Source organism: Leucopleurus acutus (assembly GCF_964270905.1).
Source record: "Leucopleurus acutus genome assembly, chromosome: 11".
NCBI classification, from domain to species: Eukaryota; Metazoa; Chordata; class Mammalia; order Artiodactyla; family Delphinidae; genus Leucopleurus; species Leucopleurus acutus.
In genome coordinates this window covers 81,649,487-81,669,421 of record NC_139152.1, presented here as the reverse complement: position 1 = coordinate 81,669,421, position 19,935 = coordinate 81,649,487, and the positions used below count along the sequence as shown (strand labels likewise).

The window sequence follows — 19,935 nt, the reverse complement described above, 5'->3', positions numbered from 1 at the left end:
GAAAAGCCCTTCCTTTGAACCTGAGGGAAGAAAATGTAAGGACTGGGATCAACTTACAGTTCCCTAACTGTTGATGCCAGTGTCTAGGATAAATTCCTGTTACTTTCTGGAAGCATTTTAATAATGCTTTATAGTTGATAAACCTTTCACATATCTCAGATGGTTGTTTAATCATAACAGTCCAGTGAGATGGGTATTACCATTCCCATTTTACTACAGAGGAAGGGAAACTGCAGGGGACACCAAGGAACCCATGCATATTCACACATTTAGAATATGGTCTAAACTCAACATGAGCCAGAACTCAAGCCCAGGTCTCTCTGAATACAAGTGTCTTTCCATAGAGACCCCAGGGTCCCTATAGTTAATTCTTTTTTTCAACTTAACTACATGGTGTTTAAAGCTGCCTTCTCCCAGAACTTCTGTTAGACATAAGTACACCTCACACTTCTGGGTTTCTTGCCAGAGATTGAAAGAATATCCTTCTTATGCATTGCTGGGTTTCTGTTGAAAAGGCCTTCCTCTGCTCCATGTTTTCTTAATCTACCACTGTAGATGATAATTGCCTTCCCCACCACTTACCCTGACATGTCCTTCACTGTAGATTTTGTTGGTGGAGTGCCTGGGGAGAAAGGGAACTGGATTCCAAAGCACACGCAATTTGCCTTCCTACCTAGGCAACCTCATGAAGCTGCCACCCAACACCGGTGGTCCTGGCAACTTCCTCTGCATGATCACCACCCCCTTCTTTTCCTTGGGGATCAAGTGGGCAGTAATGCCCTTTTCCAATGGAAATAAAGTTGAGTACCTTATTTAATATACAGCTATGGCTCAAAATGGGAGCAAATGAAAAGGTAGTTTTACTGGTTATTTTCTCTGTCAGAGACGGATCTCTGTCTTGTACAATCTGTACCTTGCTGGGGAAATGGGGCTTTACTCTTCCAATTCGGAAAATCCCACCCCAGAAGAGAAGCAGCGTGAATCAGTACACAGCAGCCTACTTTCGTGTCATCTTAAATATAATTACCTACCATTGGTTAAGCCAGCAAAATACTTAATTTCTTTTTTATTAAAAAATAATTATGCATATTTGCAAGTAGACAATTTATTAAGCATGGGCAATAACTGTAACTCCCAGTTTGGGTTTTCTTGATTTCTTTACATTGTTTTCTGTCTGCTGCATGAAAATTTTTATTTCAGTGAACTTGGTTGCAATCACAGGCACTCACAGTACCTTTTGAAGATAGAATATCATTTAGTGTTTGTTAAAAGAGTTATATAAAAGTCCCACAGCTGAATCTCTTCTAATTGTTCTTTCTTTAAAAAACAACTGAAGTTCACGTTGAAACAAATGTATAACATACAAGAGCAGCTGTCCTGACCATGAAAAGGGAGCCTTTTACCTATTTCTGAGCTGCCTTGCATAATGAGCAATTTGGAGAATGTAAGTAAATTTTTGTACATTATTTAAATTATGTTTTCCTTTTGTACAGATATGGCTATTGTCTTCCTCATCCAAAGATTCTTTTTATTGAAGTAAAATAACCTTCATAGGTGACGATATTCTGAAATTCAACAAGGAAATAATTCAGTAGGAGAAGGCTTATAATTTCCAATTTAGTGACAAACTTTTCTCTCAAACCTTTGGACTTAGCATTTCCCTGACATCTAGATCCATAAACAGTGTAAGACCCAGAGGATGTCTCAGGAGTTTTATAACAGAAGCTAAATGGGAATCATACATATATACACTTTTTTAATTTTATTTTTTATACAGCAGGTTCTTATTAGTTATCTATTTTATACATATTAGTGTATATATGTCAATCCCAGTCTCCCAATTCATCCCATCACCCCTACCCCTCCGGCATTTTCCTCCCTTGGTGTCCATACGTTTGTTCTCTACATCTGTGTCTCTGTTTCTGCCTCGCAAACCAGTTCATCTGTACCATTTTTCTAGATTCCACATATATGTGTTAATATACGATATTTGTTTTTCTCTTTCTTACTTCACTCTGTATGATAGTCTGTAGATCCATCCACATTTCTACAAATGACCCAATTTCATTCCTTTTTACGGCTGAGTAATATTCCATTGTATATATGTGCCACATCTTTATCCATTCGTCTGTCGATGGAGTTTTTAACTTTCATTCTTTGGAATTTCTCATTTCAGAAGTTCAATTTTTCATAATCAGAAGTTCCATTCCAGTTTTTTTTAAAGGCAAGGGACATGTGTTAACTTTATTTGTTTGTTTATTTATTTACTTAAATTGGCCGTGCTGATTGCAGGATCCTAGCTCCCCAACCAGGGATCAACCCAGTCTCCCGGCAGTGGAATCGCAGAGTCCCAACCACTGGAGTGCCAGGGAATTCCCCAGGTCTTTTTTTTTTTTTTTAACATCTTTATTGGAGTATAATTGCTTTACATTGTTGTGTTAGTTGCTGCTGTATACCAGAGTGAATCAGCTATACGTATACATATATCCCGATATCCCCTCCCTCTTGTGTCTCTCTCCCACCCTCCCTATCCCACCCCTCTGGGGGGTCACAAAGCACTGAGCTGATTTCCCTGTCCTATGCGGCTACTTCCCACTAGCTATCTGTTTCACATTTGATAGTGTATATATGTCAATGACGCTCTCCCACTTCGTCCCAGCTTACACTTGCCCCTCCCCATATCCTCAAGTCCATTCTCTACGTCTACGTCTTTATTCCTGTCCTGCCCCTAGATTCTTCAGACCTTTTTTTTTTTTTTTTTAGATTCCATATATATGTGTTAGCATATGGTATTTGTTTTACTGTTTCTGACTTACTTCACTCTGTACGACTCTAGGTCCATCCACCTCACTACAAATAACTCAATTTCATTTCTTTTTATGGCTGAGTAATATTCCATTGTATATATGTGCCACATCTTCTTTATCCATTCATCTGTCGATGGACACTTAGGTTGCTTCCATGTCCTGGCCATTGTAAATAGTGCTGCGATGAACATTCTGGTACACGACTTTTTGAATTATGGATTTTTTCAGGGTATATGCCCAGTAGTGGGATTGCTGGGTCGTATGGTAGTACTATTTTTAGTTTTTTAAAGAACCTCCATACTGTTCTCCATAGTGGCTGTATCAATTTGCATTCCCACCAACAGTGCAAGAGGGTTCCCTTTTCTCCACACCCTCTCCAGCATTTATTGCTTGTAGATTTTTTGATGATGGCCATTCTAACCGGTGTGAGGTGATATCACATTGTAGTTTTTTGTTTTTTGTTTTTCTGTGGTACGCGGGCCTCTCACTGTTGTGGCCTCCCGCTATTGTGGCCTCTCGCGTTGCGGAACACAGGCTCCAGACGCGCAGGCTCAGTGGCGATGGCCCACGGGCCCACGGGCCCAGCCGCTCCGCGGCATGTGGGATCTTCCCAGACCGGGGCACGAACCCGTGTCCCCTGCATTGGCAGGCGGACTCTCAACCACTGCGCCACCAGGGAAGCCCCTCATTGTAGTTTTGATTAGCATTTCTCTAATGATTAGTGACGTTGAGCATCCTTTCATATGTTTCTTGGCAATCTGTATATCTTCTTTGGAGAAATGTCTATTTAGGTCTTCTACCCATTTTTGGATTAGGTTGTTTGTTTTTCTGATATTGAGCTGCATGAGCTGCTTGTATATTTTGGAGATTAATCCTTTGTCAGTTGCTTTGTTGGCAAATATTTTCTCCCATTCTGAGGGTTGTCTTTTTGTCTTGTTTATGGTTTCCTTTGCTGTGCAAAAGCTTTTAAGTTTCACTAGGTCCCATTTGTTCATTTTTGTTTTTATTTCCATTTCTCTAGGAGGTGGGTCAAAAAGGATCTTGCTGTGATTTATGTCATAGAGTGTTCTGCCTATGTTTTCCTCTAAGAGTTTGATAATTTCTGGCCTTACATTTAGGTTTTTAATCCATTTTGAATTTATTTTTGTGTGTGGTGTTAGGGAGTGTCCTAATTTCATACTTTTACATGTACCTGTCCAGTTTTCCCAGCACCACTTATTGAAGAGGCTGTCTTTTCTCCATCGTATATCCTTACCTCCTTTATCAAATATAAGGTGATGTTATGTGCATGGGTTTATCTCTGGGCTTTCTATCCTGTTCCATTGATCTATATTTCTGTTTGCGTGCCAGTACCATACACTCTTGATTACTGTAGCTTTGTAGTATAGTCTGAAATCAGGAAGTCTGATTCCTCCAGCTCCATTTTTCTTTCTCAAGATTGCTTTGGCTATTCGGGGTCGGTCTTTTGTGTTTCCAGACAAATTGTGAAATTTTTTGTTCCAGTTCTGTGGAAAATGCCAGTGGTAGTTTGATAGGGATTGCATTGAATCTATAGATTGCTTTGGGTAGTATAGTCATTTTCACAACATTAATTCTTCCAATCCAGGAACATGATATATCTCTCCATCTGTTTGTATCATCTTTAATTTCTTTCATCAGTGTCTTATAGTTTTCTGCATACAGATCTGTCTCCTTTGGTAGGTTTATTCCTAGGTATTCTATTCATTTTCTTGCAATGGTAAATGGGAGTGTTTCCTTAATTTCTCTTTCAGATTTTTCATCATTAGTGTATAGGAATGCAAGAGATTTCTGTGCATTAATGTTGTATCCTGCTACTTTACCACATTCATTGATTAGCTCTAGTAGTTTTCTGGTAGCATCTTTAGGATTCTCTATGTATAGTATCATGTCATCTTCAAACAGTGACAGCTTTACTTCTTCTTTTCTGATTTGGATTTCTTTTATTTCTTTTTCTTTTCTGATTGCTGTGGCTAAAACTTCCAAAACTCTGTTGAATAATAGTGGTAAGAGTGGGCAACCTTGTCTTGTTCCTGATCTTAGAGGAAATGGTTTCAGTTTTGCACCATTGAGAACGATGTTGGCTGTGGGTTTGTCATATATGGCCTTTATTATGTTGACGTAAGTTCCCTCTATGCCTACTTTCTGGAGGTTTTTTATCGTACGTTGGTGTTGAATTTTTTTTCCCCTTTTATTTTATTTTATTTTATTTTTAACATCTTTATTGGGGTATAATTGCTTTACAATGGTGTGTTAGTTTCTGCTTTATAACAAAGTGAATCAGTCATACATAAACATATGTTCCCATATGTCTTCCCTCGGTGTTGAATTTTGTCAAAAACTTTTTCTGCATCTATTGAGATTATCATATGGTTTTTCTCTTTCAATTTGTTAATATGATGTATCACATTGATTGATTTGCATATATTGAAGAATCCTTGCATTCCTGGGAAACCCCACTTGATCATGGTGTATGATCCTTTTAATGTACTGCTGGATTCTGTTTGCTAGTATTTTGCTGAGGATTTTTGCATCTGTGTTCATCAGTGATACTGGCCTACATTGTGTTACTGTCGATTTCTCCTTTTATGGCTGTTAGCATTTGCCTTATATATTGAGGTGCTCCTATGTTGGGTGCATAAATATTTACAATTGTTACATCTTCTTCTTGGATAGATCCCTTGATCATTATGTAGTGTCCTTCTTTTTCTCTTGTAATAGTCTTTATTTTAAAGTCTATTTTGTCTGATATGAGAACTGCTACTCCAGCTTTCTTTTGATTTCCATTTGCATAGAATATCTTTTTCCATCCCCTCACTTTCAGTCTGTATGTGTCCATGGGTCTGAAGTGGGTCTCTTGTAGACAGCATATATATGGGTCTTGGTTTTGTATCCATTCAGCCAATCTGTGTCTTTTGGTGGGAGCATATAATCCATTTACATTTAAGGTAATTATCGATATGTATGTTCCTCTTACCATTTTCTTAATTGTCTTGGTTTTGTTATTGTAGGTCTTTTCCTTGTCTTGTGTTTCTTGCCTACAGAAGTTCCTTTAGCATTTGTTGTAAAGCTGGTTTGGTGGTGCTGAATTCTCTTAGCTTTTGCTTGTCTGTAAAGGTTTTAATATCTTCATCGAATCTGAATGAGACCCTTGCTGGGCAGAGTAATCTTGGTTGTAGGTTCTTCCCTTTCATCACTTTAAATATGTCCTGCTACTCCCTTCTGGCTTGCAGAGTTTCTGCTGAAAGATCAGCTGTTAACCTTATGGGGATTCCCTTGTATGTTATTTGTTGCTTTTCTCTTGCTGCTTTTAATATTTTTTCTTTGTAGGTAATTTTTGTTAGTTTGATTAATATGTGTCTTGGCGTGTTTCTCCTTGGATTTATCCTGTATGGGAGGTACACTCTGTGCTTCCTGGACTTTGACTATTTCCTTTCCCATATTAGGGAAGTTTTCAACTATAATCTCTTCAAATATTTTCTCTGTCCCTTTCTTTTTCTCTTCTTCTTCTGGGACCCCTATACTTCGAATGTTGGTGCATTAAATGTTGTCCCAGAGGTTTCTGAGACTGTCCTCAATTCATTTCATTCTTTTTTCTTTTTTCTGCTCTGCAGTAGTTATTTCCACTATTTTATCTTCCAGGCCACTTATCTATTCTGCTGCCTCAGTTATTCTGCTATTGATTCCTTCTAGAGAATTTTTAATTTCATTAATTTGTTGTTCATCATTGTTTGTTTGCTCTTTAGTTCTTCTAGGTCCTTTTTAAATGTTTCTTGTATTTTCTCCATTCGATTTCCAAGATTTTGGATCATCTTTATTATCATTACTCTGAATTATTTTTCAGGTAGACTGCCTATTGCCTCTTCATTTGTTTGGTCTGGTGGGTTTTTACCTTGCTCCTTCATCTGCTGCGTATTTCTCTGTCTTCTCATTTTGCTTAACTTACTGCGTTTGGAGTCTCCTTTTCGCAGGCTGCAGGTTCATAGCTCCCATTGTTTTTGGTGTCAGTCTCCAGTGGGTAAGGTTGGTTCAGTGGGCCAACCTGGTGGTGTAGGCTTCCTGGTGGAGGGGACTAGTGCCTGTATTCTGGTGGATGGGACTAGATCTTGTCTTTCTTGTGGGCAGGACTGCATCTGGTGGTGTGTTTTGGGGTGTCTGTGAACTTAATATGAGTTTAGGCAGCCTCTCTGCTAATGGGTGGGGTTGTGTTTCTGTCTTGCTAGTTGTTTGGCATGGGGTGTCCAGCACTGGAGCTTGCTGGCTGTTGGGTGGAGCTGGGTCTTTGCATTGAGACGGAGATCTCTGGGAGAGCTCTTGCTGATTGATATTACGTGGGGCTGGGAGGTCTCTGGTGGTCCAGTGTGCTGAACTCAGCTCTCCCACCTCAGAGGCTCAGGCCTGACACCTGGCCAGAGCACCAAGACCCTGTCAGCCACACGACCAGGTACGTGAGGAGTTTCTTGCCTTTGGGGAAGTCTGAGGTCTTCTGCCAGCGTTCAGTAGGTGTTCTGTAGGAGTTGTTCCACATGTAGATGTATTTTTGATGTATTTGTGGGGAGGAAGGTGATCTCCACGTCTTACTCCTCCACCATCTTGTAGGTCCTCATACATACATTTTTAAAATACACTGTCCTTTGAGGCTGTAGCAGTTGTCATAAACAATGCTTCCCAAATACTTTTACTCCCTAAAACAACACCTTGTTCTTCCAGTGAGGAAAAACAGTGCTTGAATTGTTTGTCACCATGATCTTTGTCATTTCAGAGTCCAGAGAGTTATGTTCAGCTTTCACAATTGAGCTAGGAATAGACAAGTTGGAGGATATAAATTACAAAAATAACAGATGTTTATCAAACTTCTTTTTGTGCAAATCACTCTTCTAATTGTTTTACATATATTAATCATTTTTGATTATTTAAGTAATCCACTTAAAGTATAGGAAATGACATTGGATACAGTTCCGAATCATAAAACAAAAAAATTAATAAATGTGGAGTCTAGATTTTTCTTCATTGCTTCTGAAAAGAAGATTAACATCTTATTCCTTGATTATTCAGCAAAATATCTGTGAAGTCCGTATATCTTGTAATGTATGCCTATTCTAGAGTAACTATAGCAATAACAATTGACATTTTAAAAGTACCTTGAACAATTGACATTTTTAAAGTACCTTGGAGATTATACAGTAAAATATATCTTCTATATAATCGTATTTATTTCTAACAAATACACTTTCAGGAAGGCAAGATGAGTATTAATTTTCTGCTTTGCCTCTGAGGAAACTGTGGCTCAGAGAAGTTAAATAAATTGCCCAAGGCCACTGCAAAAACTGCAGACACAGGCCTGTATGACTCCAAGTCTGTGCTCTTTGCACCAGGCCACAATTAACCTGGCCTCCTGCAGGGGTGCAACATGGTTCTTTGGCATGAATTTTCCATCCATGGAATTGAAAACCTCTTTAATTTAGTAGAATATTTCATTTTGTTAAAGAAAACAACATGCTAGAAAGAGCCCTGTACTGTCAGTGCCCTAAGCAGCCTAGAACTGTTCAGCAAGTCCTTTGACCTCACTAGTTTGCCCATCTGGAGACGGAAGGGTTTGGATTTGACCTCACTAGTTTGCCCATCTGGAGATGGAAGGGTTTGGATACATGATCTCTAAGGACCTCCAACTGATCAGCTCACATAATTCTTTAATAAAATCCATTGTATTATTTCTGACTTCTTCCTTACTACCAATTTGGGTACAAATAATAAAGCTGAATTAAGAAGGAATTAAAGCTAGAGAAATGTCCACCTGGTTTTAAAGGTCAAAAAGGTGTCTCCAAGGTGACTGAGGGAAGGAAGAGCAGTCCAGATGGAGTGAATAGCTAGCTGTACAGATGTGTGAAACAGTGTGGGCCACTGAGGGAACACTATGCTTTCAATATTGCTAAAATGTAAAGTGCAAGGAAGCTTTTGCTAAGTGCTGAGGGTGATGGAAAGAGAGAAGATCCCAACCACACTGACCTCCCCTGACTAGAAGCTCTCCCTCAATAGGGTCCTAGATAGAAAGGGGAGAAGCTTCAACTTCAAATCAAGATTGGAGTTTTTCACTATTACATGGGATGAACATTTTTAACTACTAAATAGAGATTGTGTTTTCCTATCTAAAGTGATAAGACTGCTCACATTTTTATCCAGCAGCAGGAAGAAACCAACCCCCCTAAAAAAATTTAAGTAGTTGGGGAGAAAAGTTGCCTTGTGATTACAACCACAAATCACACCTGTTCAATGTATTAGTGTTATATCCACAGATATGAGTCAACCACCTAATAATAAGTAGGGTAAAACAGTTTATTAAAAATTTTTAAATTTATAATCAATGGAATAGTAGTACCTCAAGGTCACTGTTCTGTGTCATTATCTTTGTCTAGTTTTGTAAGTGCATGAGTTTAGGATATATGGAACCTCATTTCAGATCATGCTCAAAAACAAATTTTAGAATAAATGCCTGATATAAACTTTTTAAATGATTTTTTTCCCAGTCCTGCTACCCAGTCCATCATTCCCCTTCCCCATTGCCAGTTAATTGAGTGCTCTGATTAAGTGGGTTTGAGTAACTGTGGTTTGACCACATTGGTGGTTCTTAATACTGACTACATACTAGAATCCCAATGTCTGGCTGCATCCCAGAACAATTAAATCAAAACCTCCATAGTAGGAGCCAGGCATCAATATTTTTTAAAGCTCCCTGGTGATTACAAAGTACAGCCAAGCTTGAGAACCAGAGCTAATTTTTTAAAAACCAGACAAGCATTAGTATAAAACTGGCTGCCTGTTTTCCTTAGAATTTGTATATTACGTGTTACCCTATTAAAATATTTAATTATGTATCAAAATAAAACTCTAGAAATGGATCATGAAGACAATGAGATGAGCTTTGCAGTCATCATACTCAATTTAGATGAAAATGAAAAATAGGTCCATTCTATTCAGTGTTTATAGTCCTGGTCTTCCAATAATTAGTGAAGGAAGTCCATGTACCTGCAATGTATTAGCAGTTAAGTACTTATGATCATTAATTCAGTACATAATGTTGAATCTAGTGAATTAGCAGTTGTGTTCTAGTAAAAATGTTTTATACTGTGTCTTAGTAACAGTATCAAAAGAAGTCAGTCATTATGTGGGAAATATGTCTTCAACTTATTTCTAATAACAAGACCCATGGGAACTTAGAAATCCATGTATTAAACATTTGAAGGAACTTATCATTCTCTCTTTTAAATATGCTGATTGTTTTGATTATTTGATGTTAATATAGGAAAAACATGCTCAGGAGAGTTAAACCTGAACTCTTTATATAAATGACTTTTTCTAGATCGCTATTATTAAAGCCAGATGAAAAAAAATCCAAATACACAAAAGCCCAATCTTACAAACTTATAAATTAGAGTGATCATTCACATTACAAAAAGGACTTTCTGCTTTACAAAAGGATTCATCCCAACATTTCTTTAACTATAGGCCAGATAGCTTTTTACAATACACATTCTCCTAGATCTCTAAATACACTGTGAGATCCTAGTTATTTTAAGTAGTCTTCTGGTGAATCCTTTTGTTATGCCAATTTCCCTTCTAATTGATCTGTTTTGTAGATCTGTAATTTTTTTCCTGTAAATCTGAATTTGCTTAAAGCGCCCTTGACTTGTAGAAAAGGTCTTCTGCATTTAAGTTTTTGGTTGTAAAAACAATGGGCTTCCTGTTCAAGCAACATGGCAGAAGAGTTAACCTGAAAGCGTCCACTAAAACCACATGAAAATCTAGATAAAATAAAACAAATATATATGTATTTTTTTAATGAACTGCTAAGAAAGACAGAAAATAAATAGATTCTGCAGAGAATAGAAACTAAGACAGAACTGAAACTCAGAGTAGTAGAGCTGAGATCTGTCTACTCTGCAGGGGGTAAGGGACAGGTCCCTCAAGGTAAGTCTAGAGACTTGTGTTTTAACAACCACTAGAGGTCAGGAGACAAGGCCTTCTGTCCCTTTGAGGTATGGAGTCAGAATTGAGACCATCCACACAGTCTGAACCCGAGAAGAGCTCCATTCTTAATATAAATAAGGACTTAAAAATAATCTGCCCATTGGCATAGGGAGATAAGAAAGTAGCTTGTCTTCTCAGCTTGGGTTCAGGGTAAGGGAATGGAGACTCTTCCTTGAGAACCCAGAACTATGGGCAAGCTCCTCACTTTAACTTTGAGTTATTAGTCTGGAAACGCTAAGCTGAAAACATTTACATAAAAATTGGTACCAGACCAGAGATGCCTCAAGGTACTAAGAGAAATAAACAAAACATCTCTGAAGGGACATACCTTCAACTAAAGTCGTATAGTATGATGGCTTTATACTACATCAACCTAGCTAAGTTGAAGCTATGTTTCTCAGAATTCCTTTCCTTGTGAGTCAAATCACAAAGGAAATTTTCTTGAGAATTGAAAGGCACAAATGAAGAAGCAGCCATTTTAGCGCTCTGAAAGTCAGTATAGGACAGCAGGCATTGGCAATTTGCACATGTTATTGCTAATCTTTAAGTTACCTTATTGGTGTTGAGGACAACCTGGGTCTGCAATTCTCCAGTTCCCACTGGATTTTTTCCTTTGGCTTCCCTGAGTCCTGGGCCAAGTGTGGTTACAACCCCATAGTGAAGGATGCAGGCTTCTGTAGGTCACCAGCATCATTTAAGTTGGAGATGATGGGAGATAAAGTCAAATTCCACTTTATTCTCATGGGTTCGATTTTTTGTCCTTTGGGGTTCTAATATGACCTTATGGGTTCCAGTTTCTCCTTGTTCTCTCCCACTTCAAATTCAGTTCTCCTTCCTGATTCCCTGCCAAGCTAACCTATGATGACCTCAGGTCAAACACCACATGCAAAGTCAACAGTCTTACAAAGACTTCTTAACCTGCACAACATATAATTTCTCTAATGAATCCATTACTCTATTTCACTCATAATGATCTGTTTCCCTGATCAACTCCTAACTGATACACATAGGTTTCCTTCATATGAGCTCAAAACTAATTATGAACACAGAACCTAAGATTACAAAGCACACAAGAAAGAAGTTCTGTCTTATCTTTTTTGAAAGGGTCTTCGTATTGTCATTGGATTTTCTTTTTTCCTTCAATCATTCTCTGGATCTATTTTCCTTAATCAAATAGGATTTCTAATCATTTAAGTTTTTAAAATACTATATTAGACGCAGATAAAGAGAAAATATATGAAATGGAAAATAGATTTAATGAAATTACCCCAAATGCAGCAAAAGGGGTAAAATATAAGAGGCTGAAGTATATGTGTACTCAATGACTAGTCAGTCTCATTCCTAGGTATATATCCCAGAGAAATTCTCAAATGGGTATATAAAAACCATGTTAAAGAATGCTTATTTGAGCATTGTTTGTAAAGTGGGAAGTTGGAGCTTCCAACACTGAAGAATGGCTAAGTGAAATATTCTGGTGCATATGTTAAATTAAGATGCAGCAATTTGATGCAGTAAACCAGATGAACACACAGCAAAATATATAGATCTTAAAAATAGAATGCTTAATATAAAAAGTGAAAAATAGAATAAACTACAGTATAATAACAGTTATGTAAGTTAAAATACATACACAAGGGAAGGAGATGCTCTCTGGAAACAGCCAGTGGTGAAAGGAGCATGGTGGGCAAAGATGATTCAGGTGATTCTGGTTTTCAATAACCATGTGAAGCCACGGCTGGTCCACTTTACCAGCATTTCCCAGAAGAAATTCAGCAGCAGATTATTCGAGAGAGCTTCCATCTAGTTCTCAAGTGGGATGAGAACATCTGTAACTTCTTGGAGGGTGGAAGTTTGATTGGTGGCTCTGACTACAAACTGATTTATCAGCATTATGCTACCCTCTACTTTGCATTTGGTGTGGATTCATCAGAGAGTGAACTTGGGATCTTGGACCTCATCCAGGTATGTGTAGCAGGTTTTTGTGGAGACTCTGGATAAGTGTTTCGAAATGTTTGTGAATTGGATTTGATCTTCCACATGGATAAGGTGCACTACATTCTTCAGGAGGTGGTGATGGGTGGGATGGCGTTGGAAACAAACATGAATGAAATCATGGCTCAGATTGAAGCTCAGAACAGGCTGGAGAAATCTGAGGGTGGCCTTTCAGCAGTGCCCGCCTGGGCCACGTCTGCCGTGAAAAACATCAACCTGCCGGAGATGCCTCGGAATATCAACATTGGTGATCTCAACATCAAGGTTCCCAACCTATCCCAGTTTGTCTGAGGGTAGAAGACGGCTGAACTGAGTCCTTGGAACCAGCAAAGCCAAGCCAGTCCTGCAGCAAAACCCGCTCTGCGCCCGGAGAAGTCCAGCCTTGGGCCCTGACCCCTGCTGTCCTGGAGCAGGAAGGAGTCCTGTGTCCACTGCCAGCCTGTGCTTGCTTCTCACATGTGCGACCTTGCCTGTCTCTCGTACATGTGACCACTGCAGATGTGAGGGGCCCTGGCTTCCTCAGTGGGGGTCAGGTGCCCAAGCCACTCGCCCCCTTTACCTGCCACATGCAGCCACTCCCAGGGACTTCAGACTGTAGTGAGAGGCCCCCCTGCTCCCAGAACTCCACCACAAGGATGTTCTCTGACTTGAGTCTTCAACCTTAGCACCATGAGGCTCCCTGAGGTCCTGTAGCATTGACTTTCCTGGTGAGGTGCCATAGCTAGAAAAGGGCTGACCCTCTAGATTTGGGGATGTCGTGAGTGGCAAATAAGGGCAGGATTTTATGAGATCCAGAGTTGCCTACTGGCTCTACTAGAGTTGGCACAGCCAGAATCCATTTGTATAGCCACGCAGTCTCATCACCATCTCCTGTGGCATATACTCCCCACTGCCACAGCCCTGGCTCTGCTCTCCCAGGTGTTTATGTGCAGGACACAATCCAGATCATAAGCCTGTTGTTTGCCTGCTCCCCACATTTCTGCCAATAGAGAGGGCACACCCCACAGCCAGAGGGGTCCCCCTCAAAGAAAATCTTTGATCAAGTGGGATTTATCCCAGGGATGCACGGATTTTGAATATACGCAAATCAATCAATGTGATACACCATATTAACAAATTGAAGAGTAAAAACCATAGGATCATCTCAATAGATGCAGAAAAAGCTTTTGACAAAATTCAACACCCATTTATGATAAAAACTTTCCAGGAAGTGGGCATAGAGGGAACCTACCTCGACATAATACAGGCCATATACGACAAACCCACAGCAAACATTCTCAATGGTGAAAAACTGAAAGCATTTCCTCTAAGATCAGGAACAAGACAAGGATGTCCCCTCTCACCACTATTACTCAACATAGTTCTGGAAGTCCTAGCCACAGCATTCATAGAAGAAAAAGAAATAAAAGGAATACAAATTGGAAAAGAAGAAGTAAAACTGTCACTGTTTGCAGATGACATGATACTATACATAGAAAATCCTAAAGATGCCACCAGAAAACTACTAGAGCTAATCAATGAATGTGGTAAACTTTCAGGATACAAAATTGATGCATAGAAATCTCTTGCATTCCTATACACTAACAATGAAAGATCAGAAAGAGAAATTAAGGAAACAATTCCATTCACCATTGCAACAAAAAGAATAAAATACCTAGGAATAAACCTACCTAAGGAGGTAAAAGACCTGTACTCAGAAAACTATAAGACACTGATGAAAGAAAACAAAGATGACACAAGCAGTTGGAAATATATACCATGTTCTTGGATTGGAAGACTCAATATTGTGAAAATGACTGTACTACCCAAAGCAATCTACAGATAAAATGCAATCCCTTTCAAATTACTAATGGCATTTTTTACAGAAATAGAACAAAAAATCTTAAAATTTGTATGGAGACACAAAAGACCCTGAATAGTCAAAGCAATCTTGAGGGGAAAAAATGGAGCAGGAGGAATCAAACTCCCAGACATCAGACTATACTACAAAGCTACAGTAATCAAGACAATATGGTACTGGCACAAAAACAGAAATATAGATCAATGGAACAGGATAGAAAGCCCAGAGATAAACCCATGCACCTATGATCAACGAATCTGTGACAAAGGAGGCAAGAATATACAATGGAGAAAAGACAGCCTCTTTAATAAGTGGTGCTGGGAAAACTGGATAGCTACATGTAAAAGAATAAAATTAGAACAATCCCTAACACCGTACACAAAAATAAACTCAAAATGGATTAAAGACCTGAAGGTAAGACCAGATACTGTAAAACTGTTAGAGGGAAACATAGGAAGAACACTCTTTGACATATTTCACAGCAAGCTCTTTTTTGACCCACCTCTTAGAGTAATGGAGATAAAAATAAAACCAAACAAATGGTACCTAATGAAACTTAAAAGCTTTTGCACAGCAAAGGAAACTATAAACAAGATGGAAAGACAACCCTCAGAATAGGAGAAAATATTTGCAAATAGATCAATGGACAAAGGATTAATCTCCAAAATATATAAACAGCTCATGCAGCTCACTATCAAAAAAACAATGAACCCAATCAAAAATTGGCAGAAGACCTAAATAGACATTTCTCCAAAGAAGACATACAGATGGACAAGAGCCACATGAAAAGCTGCTCGACATCACTAATTATTAGGGAAATGCAAATCAAAACTACAATGAGGTATCACCTCACACTGGTTAGAATGGACATCATCAGAAAATCTACAAACAACAAATGCTGGAGAGGTGTGGAGAAAAGGGAACACTCTTGCACTGTTGATGGGAATGTAAATTGATACAGCCACTATGGAGAACGGTATGGAGGTTCCTTAAAAAACTAAAAATAGAACTACAGTACGACGCAGCAATCCCACTACTGGGCATATGGCCAGAGAAAACCATAATTCAAAAAGACACATGCACCCCAGTGTTCATTGCAGCACTATTTACAATAACCAGGTCACGGAAGCAGCCTAAATGCCCATCGACAGATGAATGGATAAAGAAGATGTGGCACATATATACGATGGAATATTACTCAGCCATAAAAAGGAACGAAATTGGGTCATTTGTAGAGACGTGGATGGACCTAGAGACTGTCATACAGAGTGAAGTAAGTCAGAAAGAGAAAAACAAATATCCTATTTTAACGCATATATGTGGAACCTAGAAAAATGGTACAGATGAACCCGTTTGCAAGGCAGAAATAGACGCACAGATGTAGAGAACAAATGTATGGACACCAAGGCAGGAAAGTAGGGCAGGGGGTGGGTGCTGGTGGTGGTGGGATGAATTGGGAGATTGGGATTGACATATATAGACAAATATGTACATAATAGATAACTAATAAGAACCTGCTGTTTAAAAAAATTAAATTAAAAAGAAAGAAAGGATAGCAATTTTAATATGATAAAATCAAAGGCATAAATTTTTTTAAAAAAAGCAGGTTGAGCTCAGAGTGTGAGAAAGTCCCAGTGGCTGACTGCAGTATCAGCTGGGCTGTAGGTGGCTTCCTGGGCATGGAAAAGTACAGTCCAAGATTTAAGCAGGTAGAAATACCACCAAAATCCTCAGAAAACTAAAACTGTTTATCTTCTAATATTCCAAACTCCTCTGCTCTGTTAAAGTTCTGTCAGTGACACTAAGATAATACTGATTTTCTAGGCTTTTTTTTATCCCTCTTATTTCAATTTTTATGGTTTTTGTTTGGAAGAAGGGAAGGAAGGAAAGAAGGAAGGGAGGGAGGAAGGAAGGAAGAGAGAAGAAAGAACTCCTGATGCTTTCTTATCCTAAGGCTTTGATCAAAGTTTATTATTTTTTTAACATCTTTATTGGAATATAATTGCTTTACAATGGTGTGTTAGTTTCTGCTGTATAACAAAGTGAATCAGCTATACATATACATATATCCCCATATCCCCTCCCTCTTGCGTCTCCCTCCCACCCTCCCTGTCCCACCCCTCTAGGTGGTCACAAAGCACCGAGCTGATCTCCCTGTGCTATGCGGCTGCTTCCCCCTAGCCATATATTTTACATTTGGTAGTGTATATAAGTCCATGCCACTCTCTCACTTCGTCCCAGCTTACCCTTCCCCCTCCTCATGTCCTCAGCTCAAAGTTTATTATTATGATCAGGATACAAAAGAGAATTTTCTTTTGGTCTAAGAACTGGTGCCTGGGGCCCAAAGCTGGGCAAAAGAGTTGTTAAGTGTCTCACATTACAAACAGAACATCTACCAAATATTTTCTTTAGGGCTCACTAAGTAGCAAAACTCTTCCTACTATATCAACACTCCTTCTCCCACAACCCAACCCACAGGTTAGTAAGGTGCCCACTGGGCAGGAAAATGCAGGCAGTGCAGTTACAGCTTATGGGTGGCTGAGGTTGCTGAGGGGGGCTAAACACGATTGAACCCTCTCATGTAAGGGACCCTAGAGAACCCACACATGTCCCTGAGACAGCTAACGCCGGGAGGTATGCCTTTGGTGTGAGCCAGAGAAGCAGCAGAACCAATGGAGGAAGCAAAATGCGTTACTCCATCCCATCCTCTCTCCCAACCTCCAAAACAAGAAGCATTGGGTCTTGCAGGAAGCGGAAGGGAGGTATCCTAGAACTAGAGCAGCCCCACATCAGGCCCTTGAGTTACAGGTCTAGCCATAAATGGAGCAGTGGAAAGTCTTGAACTGGATGTGAGGTTGTAATATTAAACGACCAGACAGAACTTTCAGTGACTGTATGTGCCTTCCCAACATGTCATTGAGAGATATCATGTAGAAGAGGTAGGAGATTGGACATAGAAGAGTTAGAAGCAGTGACTAGAGAGGAAAATGTGTTTCTGGCTTCCTCCTCACCATGGTCAGTCTCCTCAATAAACAGGTTATAGAAGTGTAAAAAAAAAAAACAAAATCTGCCGCTGCGTTCATGAAAAGTCTAATGGACCTAGTATTCACTTGAATCTTCACATCTGTTTCCATGGAGACATCATTTCTGCCTACATATTTTCTAACTCACCAGGTCTGTGGTTTCTCAAGTGCTCTGATGCCAGATTAAACAATATGATTCTTTCATAACTAGTTCCTGATCATCTTCCTATAAAAACAGCTGGTGAGTAGGTAGACAGCTCCAACTCTTACATCACATTCTTAAGGTAACTATGGATTAAAGACTTGGTCTTATTTGGAGAAAAACAAAAACAGTGGAACAAAAGCAAGAGAATATCTCTAACCTATTTTTATGCTTTATTAGAGCAACTTGATATTCTGGATTTAATTGTAGAAGCTGTCCGTTTATGTATTTTTTGGCAGAGTGACTGAGAAGCAACACAACTTAATAGTTAGGAATTTGTGTGGTCCTTGGGGTTAGCTTGCCTGATAGACTAACAGTTAAAAGTGAGTGGTTTTTAAATATATATTAATTAATTAATTAATTAAAATATTCACTGGCTTTCTAAGACTTACTACAAAATAAAAAGAATGTAAAATGTCTCATTAATAGTATTTATATTGATTACATGTTGAAATCATAATATTTTGGATATATTGGATCACATAAAATATTGAATTAACTTCATATAAAAAAGTGAGTGGTTTTAACCCAGTGCCTCAGTTTCTTCATATGAATAATAAGGCTAATAGTGGTATTTATACTAAATGACAGAGGAATAAGTGAATTAAGACATTTAAAGTGTTTAGAACATTGCCTGGCACATAATAAAAACACAATATTAATATTGTTTTATTAGTATCATCATGGTTATCAAAATCTACAAGCAGATCTCAAAGCATATTTGAGATTTTTTGCCTTCCCTCATTTCTGAGATTCCAGAAGCAATTTAAGGCTGAGCCCACACATGGCAGGAGTTGCAACAAAAGGAAGGAGACTTGTTTCTTTCCTTTTTTTTTTTTATTGGGGTATAGTTGTTTTGCAATGTTGCGTTAGTTTCTACTGTACAGCGAAGTGAAGTAGACCTGCTTCTGATCGCAAGTCCATGGTCTGTTGAACAGGACTGTTGCCCCTTAACTTGCTTTGCCCTTTGGCATTGCACCCAGCACAGCCCACGTACAGATGGGCCCCAGATAAATGCTTACAGGAATGAGGAGGAAGAGGGCATAAACCTCATGAACATGCCCACCTGTGAGGCTCTACTCTTATCCTAATATGAAATCAAGTTCAAATTCATTCACGCAGGGCAGTGTTGTTGTTAGCCATGACTCCTTCACAAGCAGATACTGTATCTCCTTTGCTAGTGTCTGGCACTCAATAAATATCTGTGAAATAAATGAATCCGTTAATTTCTCAAAGTACTGGTGCTATAGGGTGGAGTAAGTTACAGCTAGAAGAAACAAAGCTTCAGCTGGCAAAATCTTCAGGCAAGTTAAGGAGAGAGAGCTTTGGTCAAAGCTCCATGATTCTGAAGGTTTGTGCTCTCTCTTTTCCTGCATCCCCATGTAGTCTGTCTTAAAGTGTTTCTACGTTGTAATATGACCAAAGTTATAGGATTTGACCTAAGCCGCAACCATGGGGCTTTCTTTGGAGGGGGTGGACAAGATGCTAATTTCTCTCCATTTCTTCAGTCATTGGAAAAAGACTTTCAGCATTATTGTTTATCCCAGCTATCTATTTATTCCCATGAAGAGATAGTATGCCAAACCCTTCAAATGTACTGAGCGGGCTCACAGCTCAAAATGCCATGGGCAAATCAAGTTTATCAGCATATGTTTTTGACTCACATCTGCTTTGAGTAGTGTGGCGCATGTGTTTGTGTGTGTGTGTGTGTGTGTGTGTGTGTGTGTGTGTGTCCCATCTGTATCAAGGTTTTATTTTATGTCTCATCCTTATAGAGCCCAAGGGCAAATACACATCCCTAAACAGAAATGCAAGTCCATTCACTATTCAAAGGGGATTTTGCTTTCCGTTTGCTTACCACATTCAAAGATGCACACAAAATTCAAGCCAAAGTAATCCAGAGGGAGAAGGAGAGATGCAGAAAGAGGACAGGGGAGTAAAAGGGCTAGACTTGAGGCATTCATGTCAAGTTGTGATGCAAATAATGTTCAGAAAGATGTGCATCAAAGTTAATCCTTCGTGTGGAGG

General features: G+C 39.0%; 1 protein-coding gene and 1 pseudogene across 19 annotated transcripts in view; both read left to right on the top strand.

The window, feature by feature from the left end:
• ANKS1B (ankyrin repeat and sterile alpha motif domain containing 1B) overlaps positions 1-19,935 on the top strand; it is a gene marked incomplete at both ends in the record, with an annotated part of 1,174,646 nt that overhangs the window by 886,311 nt on the left and 268,400 nt on the right. The gene's annotated exons all lie outside the window — the stretch shown is intronic.
• LOC309968705 (AP-3 complex subunit sigma-2-like) lies at positions 12,541-13,133 on the top strand (annotated as a pseudogene). The gene has a single exon. The product of its transcript is annotated as an AP-3 complex subunit sigma-2-like (transcript).